Below are 7,723 nucleotides of genomic sequence, written 5' to 3' on the forward strand. Positions count from 1 at the left end.
CGCCCCACAGGTCGAAACAAAGGGGGGGGGATATGTGATAGGATCACTGGTAAACTGGTCTGTGGCAGTTACATTTGTCCCAGATTCCTGTCTTTTGTGTTTTAAACCCCCAGGAGAAAGTCTGCAGTGTAGCAGGCTTGAGTTTCGGCTTTTTGAAAAGCCGGTTTGGGACCTGGGGGTTGTGGGTGAGAGGAGAGGGAGGGCTCCACCCACGGCCACTCTAGGTTTTGGTTCTCTTAGCCTGGTAACAGGCTTGTTAGGGTTTCCACCTGAGAGTGGCCAATACAAGCCTAGTGTGTTTAGGGCTGATTGTCTCACCTGGGAGAGCAGACAGGGAGTTTGCTCAGAGACACTTGGATACCTAACTGTGAGTGTTGTGCTGTGCCTTTTGTTGCTGGTGAGGGCATTAGGCCCTGCCAGGTTCTGGTAGTGAGGGAACCACCTGTGAAGTTAGTGCCCCGACAGGGCTAGGATTTATGTTTATGTTTTCTTTATGTTATTTCTGACATTTGTACAATAAAGACTGGCGCTGACCAGCTTGTACTCGCATCCAGACTGGTGTGCTGCTTCCCTGCTGCTGTGTGTGTGTGTAAGGAAGGAGTCCCCTACCCAGGAGAGGGACCTCCTAATCTGACTGTGTCACAATATGGTGGAGAATGCGGGCACCCACACACACTGAAGTTGCAGCAAGAGGAAAACTTTCCGTTTAAAAATTAAAGGGACAGACACCCAATTGGTGAGTGTGGAAATAACACTGTGTCCTTGGAGTCCCATAGAGGAGGCGTCAGCCAATGCTCAGAGAGGCAAGTTTCAGCTTCCAACCTACACCCCAGGACAAAATGGAGGACATTATTAAGGCCTTGCTCCAAGCTACAGCAGCTCAGTAGGAGACAAACAGAGTTCAGCAGGAATCCACCAGGGTGCAACTGTTGGCCTTGGAGACAGCCCAGAGGCAACAACAGGTCGCCGTCGGGGAAACCCGCCAGGCCTTAGCGGAAAACAGCCGGGCCTTAGCGGAAAACAGCCAGGCCATAAAAGAGGTGGTACAGCACCTGGTCGCCCAGCCCAGAGATGTTACTACTGGTCCTCCCACCACCACTCACTCCATATGAGCCAGTCACTTCCTCCAAAAGATGACTTCGAGCGATGATGTGGAGGCCTACCTCACCGCATTTGAAAGAACGGCCGAAAGGGAGATTTGGCCCAAGGAGCAGTGGGCAAGTCTGGTGGCACCTTTTCTGTCGGGGGAGCCAAAAAGGCCTATTTCGACTTATGCCTGGCTGATGCCAAGGACTATAAAAAACTAAAACAGGAAATCCTAACTCACTTGGGAGTCACCACCTTTGTTCGTGCCCAAGGGGTCCACCGCTGGGAGTTCCATATGGACATGCCTCCACGTTCGCAGATGCATGACCTCATCCATCTGTCCTCAAAATGGCTACAGCCCGAGACGCTGACGGGACCACAGATCGTGGAAAGGGTCATGATGGACCGGTACCTGCGATCGTTACCTGCGACTCTGCGCAAGTGGGTGAGCCATGCAGACCCTAAGTCCGCGGACCAATTGGTCGAGCTGGTGGAGAGGTACGTGGCGGCTGAGGAGCTGATGAGTATGCCCCACCGAGCCCCGATGGCACACCAGCGAACTCCCACAGACACTGGTAAGACTGTTCCAGGGGAGAAGGGTGCTGGGCGGTGGAATGTACCTAAGACTGAGGGTGTAGAACCTGGAGACAGGCCTGCCAGGCCAGGAAGGTTCTTGCCTCGTAAACGACTAGACATTAATATGACTCAGTGTTTGCGATGTGGTGGCTTCGGCCATACTGCCGCTAATTGTGCACTTACAACTGAACCTATGCAATGTGATACTGCTCATGTCTACCGCAGGGGGTCTTTCTTTGCACAGATAGCCTGTACGGCTGACCGGCAGGCTGTGACTGATAAGCACATGTGTGTACTCACTGTAGATGGCAACCGAGTAGAGGCACTGTTAGACTCTGGTAGCTTGGTGACACTTATAAAAGCTGAGCTGGTGAACCCCTTGTGGCGTGAGGGGAAAACTGTTGGTGTGACCTGCATACATGGGGATACTCGATATTATGTTACTGCCAAGGTGAACATCGAGACTTCATGTGGTTCTGCTATAGTTTCTGTAGGTTTGGTACATGGTCTGATGTATGATGCAATATTGGGGAGAGACTTTGCTCACTCCTGGAAGTTGTGGGAAAGCCATTTTGTTCCAGAGGTGAACAACCCCGATCCATTTGAGAAGGTTGTCGATGTAGTGGAGGAGGGAGTTTCTTCTGAGTCAGAGTTATTCCCTTTTTCTACTATGATTGGCGAACTAGAGAATGCGGAGCGTGACGGTGGCCCGCCAACTGATGTGCCTCCCATTGAGGTGGGAAGTGTTGTTGGGCCAGGTGATCATCTGCCTGATTTAGAGGTCAGAAGAGAGGTCTTTGCCGTGGAGCAGTTGAATGACCCTACTTTGGTAAAAGCCAGGGAGAATGTAAAAGTAGTTGATGGTAAACCCGTAGACCCTGATAGTCCTTTGTCCTATCCCCACATGGCAATGTGGCAGGATTTGTTATATCAGGTGACTAAGAAGGGGGAAGATGTTGTGGAACAACTAATAGTTCCCAAAGCCTACAGAAGAACAGTGTTGGATCTGGCCCATGGTCATATAACGGCAGGCCATCTAGGGGTAGAGAAAACCACTGAGCGAATAATGCAGAGGTTTTTCTGGCCCGGGCTTCATAAAGAGGTATCTGACTTTTGCGCATCCTGCCCTGTGTGTCAGTATCATGCTCCCAGGCCACATTTTAGGGGTCCACTAGTTCCATTGCCTATTATAGAGGTGCCGTTTGAAAGAATAGCGATGGATTTGGTTGGACCCTTAATGAAGTCTGCCAGGGGACACCAGTATATTCTGGTCATAACGGATTACGCTACCAGGTACCCGGAAGCGATCCCGTTGCGCAATACGTCAACCAAGACCATTGCCAGAGAGCTAGTTCATGTCTTTAGCAGGCTGGGTATACCTAAGGAGATCATCACTGACCCAGGGGTTAAAGTTAATCTAAAGCCCTATAGGTTACCAGAAGCACAAAGAGAATCGGTGTCGAAAGAAATTAAAAATATGCTAGAGTTAGGGGTTATTGAACAATCAAATAGTGAATGGTCAAGTCCCATTGTGTTGATTCCAAAGCCCGATGGGAGTGTGCGTTTCTGCAATGACTTCCGAAAGTTGAACAGTGTTTCAAAATTCGATGCCTACCCGATGCCAAGAGTGGATGAACTGATTGAGAGACTAGGGACGGCAAGGTATTTAACCACTCTTGACCTAACCAAAGGGTATTGGCAAGTACCGTTAACCGAGAGCGCCAAATAAAAGACAGCTTTTTCAGCGCCAGAGGGCTTGTTTCAGTACAAGATGTTGCCCTTCGGGCTACATGGGGCACCTGCTACCTTCCAAAGAATGATGGACAGGATTCTAAGGCCCCATAGACGGTATGCGGCTGCTTATCTGGATGACGTGGTCGTTCATAGTCCTGATTGGCAGTCTCACTTACCCAGGGTACAAGCAGTGTTGGACTCCATCTATAAGGCAGGTTTGACAGCCAACCCAAAAAAGTGTTGTCTAGGCATGGAGGAAGTAAAATATCTGGGATACACCATTGGCAGAGGCCTGATAAAGCCTCAGCTCAATAAAGTTGATGCCATACAAAACTGGCCACGGCCTCTGAATAAGAAGCAGGTGAGAGCCTTCTTGGGAATTACGGGGTACTACAGGAGGTTTATACCCAACTTTGCCACCATGGCAGTCCCACTGACTGACCTGACCAAAGGCAAACAAAAAGTCATGGTAGAATGGAGTCCTGAGGCAGAGAAAGCTTTTCAGGAGTTGAAAGTAGTGTTGTGTTCCCAACCAGTCCTGATGACTCCTAATTTTGAAAGGGAATTCATAGTACAAACCGATGCATCAGAAGTAGGTATAGGAGCGGTCCTGTCCCAGAACAAGGAGGGTGAGGAACACCCTATTTTCTATCTTAGCAGAAAGTTGAATGTACATGAGAGAAACTATGCCACAGTGGAGAAGGAGGCGTTGGCCATAAAGTGGGCGTTAGAGGCTCTCAGGTACTACTTGGTCGGAAGAAAGTTCAAATTGATCACTGACCATGCCCCTCTGAAGTGGATGTCTGAAAATAAGGACAGTAATGCGAGAATTACAAGATGGTTCTTGGCGTTACAAACTTTAAAATTTTCAGTGGAACACAGGCCAGGAAGCCAGCTGGCCAATGCTGACGCGTTGTCACGTGTTCATTGTTTGGGGGCTTCAGTTGTTCCGCCCCACAGGTCGAAACAAAGGGGGGGGATATGTGATAGGATCACTGGTAAAGTGGTCTGTGGCAGGTACATTTGTCCCAGATTCCTGTCTTTTGTGTTTTAAACCCCCAGGAGAAAGTCTGCAGTGTAGCAGGCTTCGAGTTTCGGCTTTTTGAAAAGCCGGTTTGGGACCTGGGGGTTGTGGGTGAGAGGAGAGGGAGGGCTCCACCCACGGCCACTCCAGGTTTTGGTTCTCTTAGCCTGGTAACAGGCTTGTTAGGGTTTCCACCTGAGAGTGGCCAATATAAGCCTAGTGTGTTTATGGCTGATTGTCTCACCTGGGAGAGCAGACAGGGAGTTTGCTCAGAGACACTGGAAAATCTAACTGTGAGTGTTGTGCTGTGCCTTTTGTTGCTGGTGAGGGCATTAGGCCCTGCCAGGTTCTGGAAGTGAGGGAACCACCTGTGAAGTTAGTGCCCCGACAGGGCTAGGATTTATGTTTATGTTTTCTTTATGTTATTTCTGACATTTGTACAATAAAGACTGGCGCCGACCAGCTTGTACTCGCATCCAGACTGGTGTGCTGCTTCCCTGCTGCTGTGTGTGTGTGTGTAAGGAAGGAGACCCCTACCCAGGAGAGGGACCTCCTAATCTGACTGTGTCACAATATATATATATATATATATATATATATACTGTATATATATAATATATATTATAGATACACACACTTCTGTTAAGGGTTTACAGTGTCCCGATGCAAAATTCGGGGCTAGTTAGGTTGCATACAAACATAATATTTACAATGCTAAATATCCACACTGGACTGTCCATTCACTGCAGGGTCCCATTCACATTATTTGTTTACAGCTCACTTGCGGTGTGGATGCTCCGTGACGCAGAATCTTGTGGGACCTATGATGTCATCACGCTGTGCGGGATCCCACGGCAAAATAAAACCATGGACGGTCCAGTGTGAGTATTTAATGCCTTATTCTCGCTCGCAGACTGTCAGTGATTAACAGTCTGATGCCATTTGTGGTCGGGGAGGGGGTGGTGATGCCCTCCATTTGCCGAAATGGAGGCGCGTCACCGCCGTTGGGGGGGAGGGAAGAAGCCAGGATCTCCATAGGCTGAGGAAGATTTCCTGGCTTTTTCCTCTCATCTGCGGTGGCCGGCTGCGTGACCCCAAGGGTCACCTTAGCCAGCCGATGTTCCACAGAGTATCCGAGGCATGATGCCTCCTGTTCATTACCATATCAGCACAGACGGAATTGCAAAGCTGCTTGTGAGCAGTTTTGCAATTCCGTCTGAAGCAGAATCAGGCCCTTAGCTTGATAAGTATTAAGTTTGCATGCACCCTGACAAAAATGTTTTATAAACATTGAAATGTTGTTTCACAAAAACTACAGCCTGTCTTTTTTTGCATTAAGTGCCGCTGTGACCACCTGTACTAATCTAATATATATATATATATATATATATATATAATGTCCACCCAAAAAGGAGACGGCACTCAGAGATTTTGCAAAAAGGTAATGTATTCCATAAAGGCCAACAGGCCGGGCGACGTTTCGAGGTTTGACCCTCGTTTTCAAGCCCACAACATCGTGATAAGGACACACAAACATAGACATTACTTACCCCCTTAAGTACCATGGTACTGGGTCTCACACATCACGCAGCGGGGCCGAGTGGTCTGGCGCCCGGAAGTGACGTCTGACCCACTTCCGGTTCGTGCGTTCCACCGTTACCTGGCAACCGATGGATGCTGACCAGGAACTATTCCTGATACAAGCAAACCTTGTCAAGACAAGAGCGGGGGGCGTACTCACCGTCCGTTCTGTCAGATCGCAGTCCCGGGCACCGTCTCCAGCCTGGAACCCATCCGCGAGCTGTGGACACAGTCACATGGTTAAACTAACATCCAAAAAACCCAAACAGTTAACGAAGAATACGACACATACATAATAACATGACATCAATTCTCATAAGTCAAAAACATAATTGGTTAAATCACAGGTTATCATGCTACCCATAGATATAAGTTACAAAATATTCCAATTGATTTTCTCGTTCAGACCATTAGGTCGAATAGTGTCCAATCTCAGGATCCATTGCGCTTCTCTATTTAATAACACCTTCGCACGGTCCCCGCCTCTAAGTGACTCCTTTACATGATCGATAATTAAATATTGAAGCGCCGATAAAGGATGGCCAAAGTCCTTAAAGTGGTGAGCCACCGGTTGGTCTGAGTCCCTGCCAGCCAATGCCATTTTTATCGAAGAACGATGTAATGCCATTCTTTCTCGAAATTGGCGGATGGTTTGGCCTATGTAATAAAGGCCACAAGGGCACATGATATATATCACAAACGAAGAGGTACATGTCAGCACATGGTTAAGTTTGTAACTCTTTTCTGAGTGAGGATGCTTAAACATATTGCTGTTAATCAGATATTTACATGTCACACAATTTGTGCATCTGTAGCACCCAGGAGGCTTAACATATACATTAGGCACCACAGGAATGTTTCTGCCAGTGATATCTGTATGGACAAGTAGGTCACGTAGGTTGCGGCCCCATCTGAACGCCGCCAAAGGTCTACAATTTTTGAACACCGGTAAATCTTTATCGGTAGCGACAATCGGCCACAGAGCCTTAGTTGCTCTCTTGATGATTGGACTTGCCGTGGTGAAGTCACTACTCCATGGTATCACGTGCTGAGTGGTTCTGTTTTTTGGTTCCAGTAAATCCTCACAATTTAATTGCATCACTTGTTGTTTTTGTTCCAACAATGTGTTTACATTATATCCTCTAATTACAAATTTATTAATCTGATCATCTAGTGCTGCAGGTATTTTACTGATATCACTTGTGATTCTGGCCACTCTCATCATCTGAGAGAGTGGCAGGCCTCGTTTTAGAGCTTCCGGGTGATGGCTAGAGGACATCAACAGTGTGTTCCTATCCGTGTTTTTAGTAAACACTTCAGTATGTATTTTTCCATTATGGACTCTGATAGTAACATCCAAAAAATGCGCCATTTCTGAATCATACGTGTATGTGAATTTAATAGGAGGGGCAGAGCTATTGATATTTTGCATATTTGCCTTTAATCTGTCGGCACCGCCCGTCCATAGCATAAGTACATCATCGATGTAACGGGTAAAAAGCAGAATGTGATCCTTGATGTTGATGTTATTAGTGAAGAGGTCTTTTTCCTGGGCGAACATATATATGTTCGCATATGATGGTGCTACCGGGGACCCCATAGCACATCCGTGATTTTGTAAGAAGAATGCCCCATCATATAAAAAATAATTTTTGAACAAAGTCATTTCCAGGAGTGACAAAAAAAGCTTATGGTCAAAGATGGAAACTGGCAGGTGCTCCT

This window comes from Taudactylus pleione, unplaced genomic scaffold (genome assembly GCF_031769625.1).
Source record: "Taudactylus pleione unplaced genomic scaffold, aTauple2 ptg000454l, whole genome shotgun sequence".
NCBI lineage: Eukaryota > Metazoa > Chordata > Amphibia > Anura > Myobatrachidae > Taudactylus > Taudactylus pleione.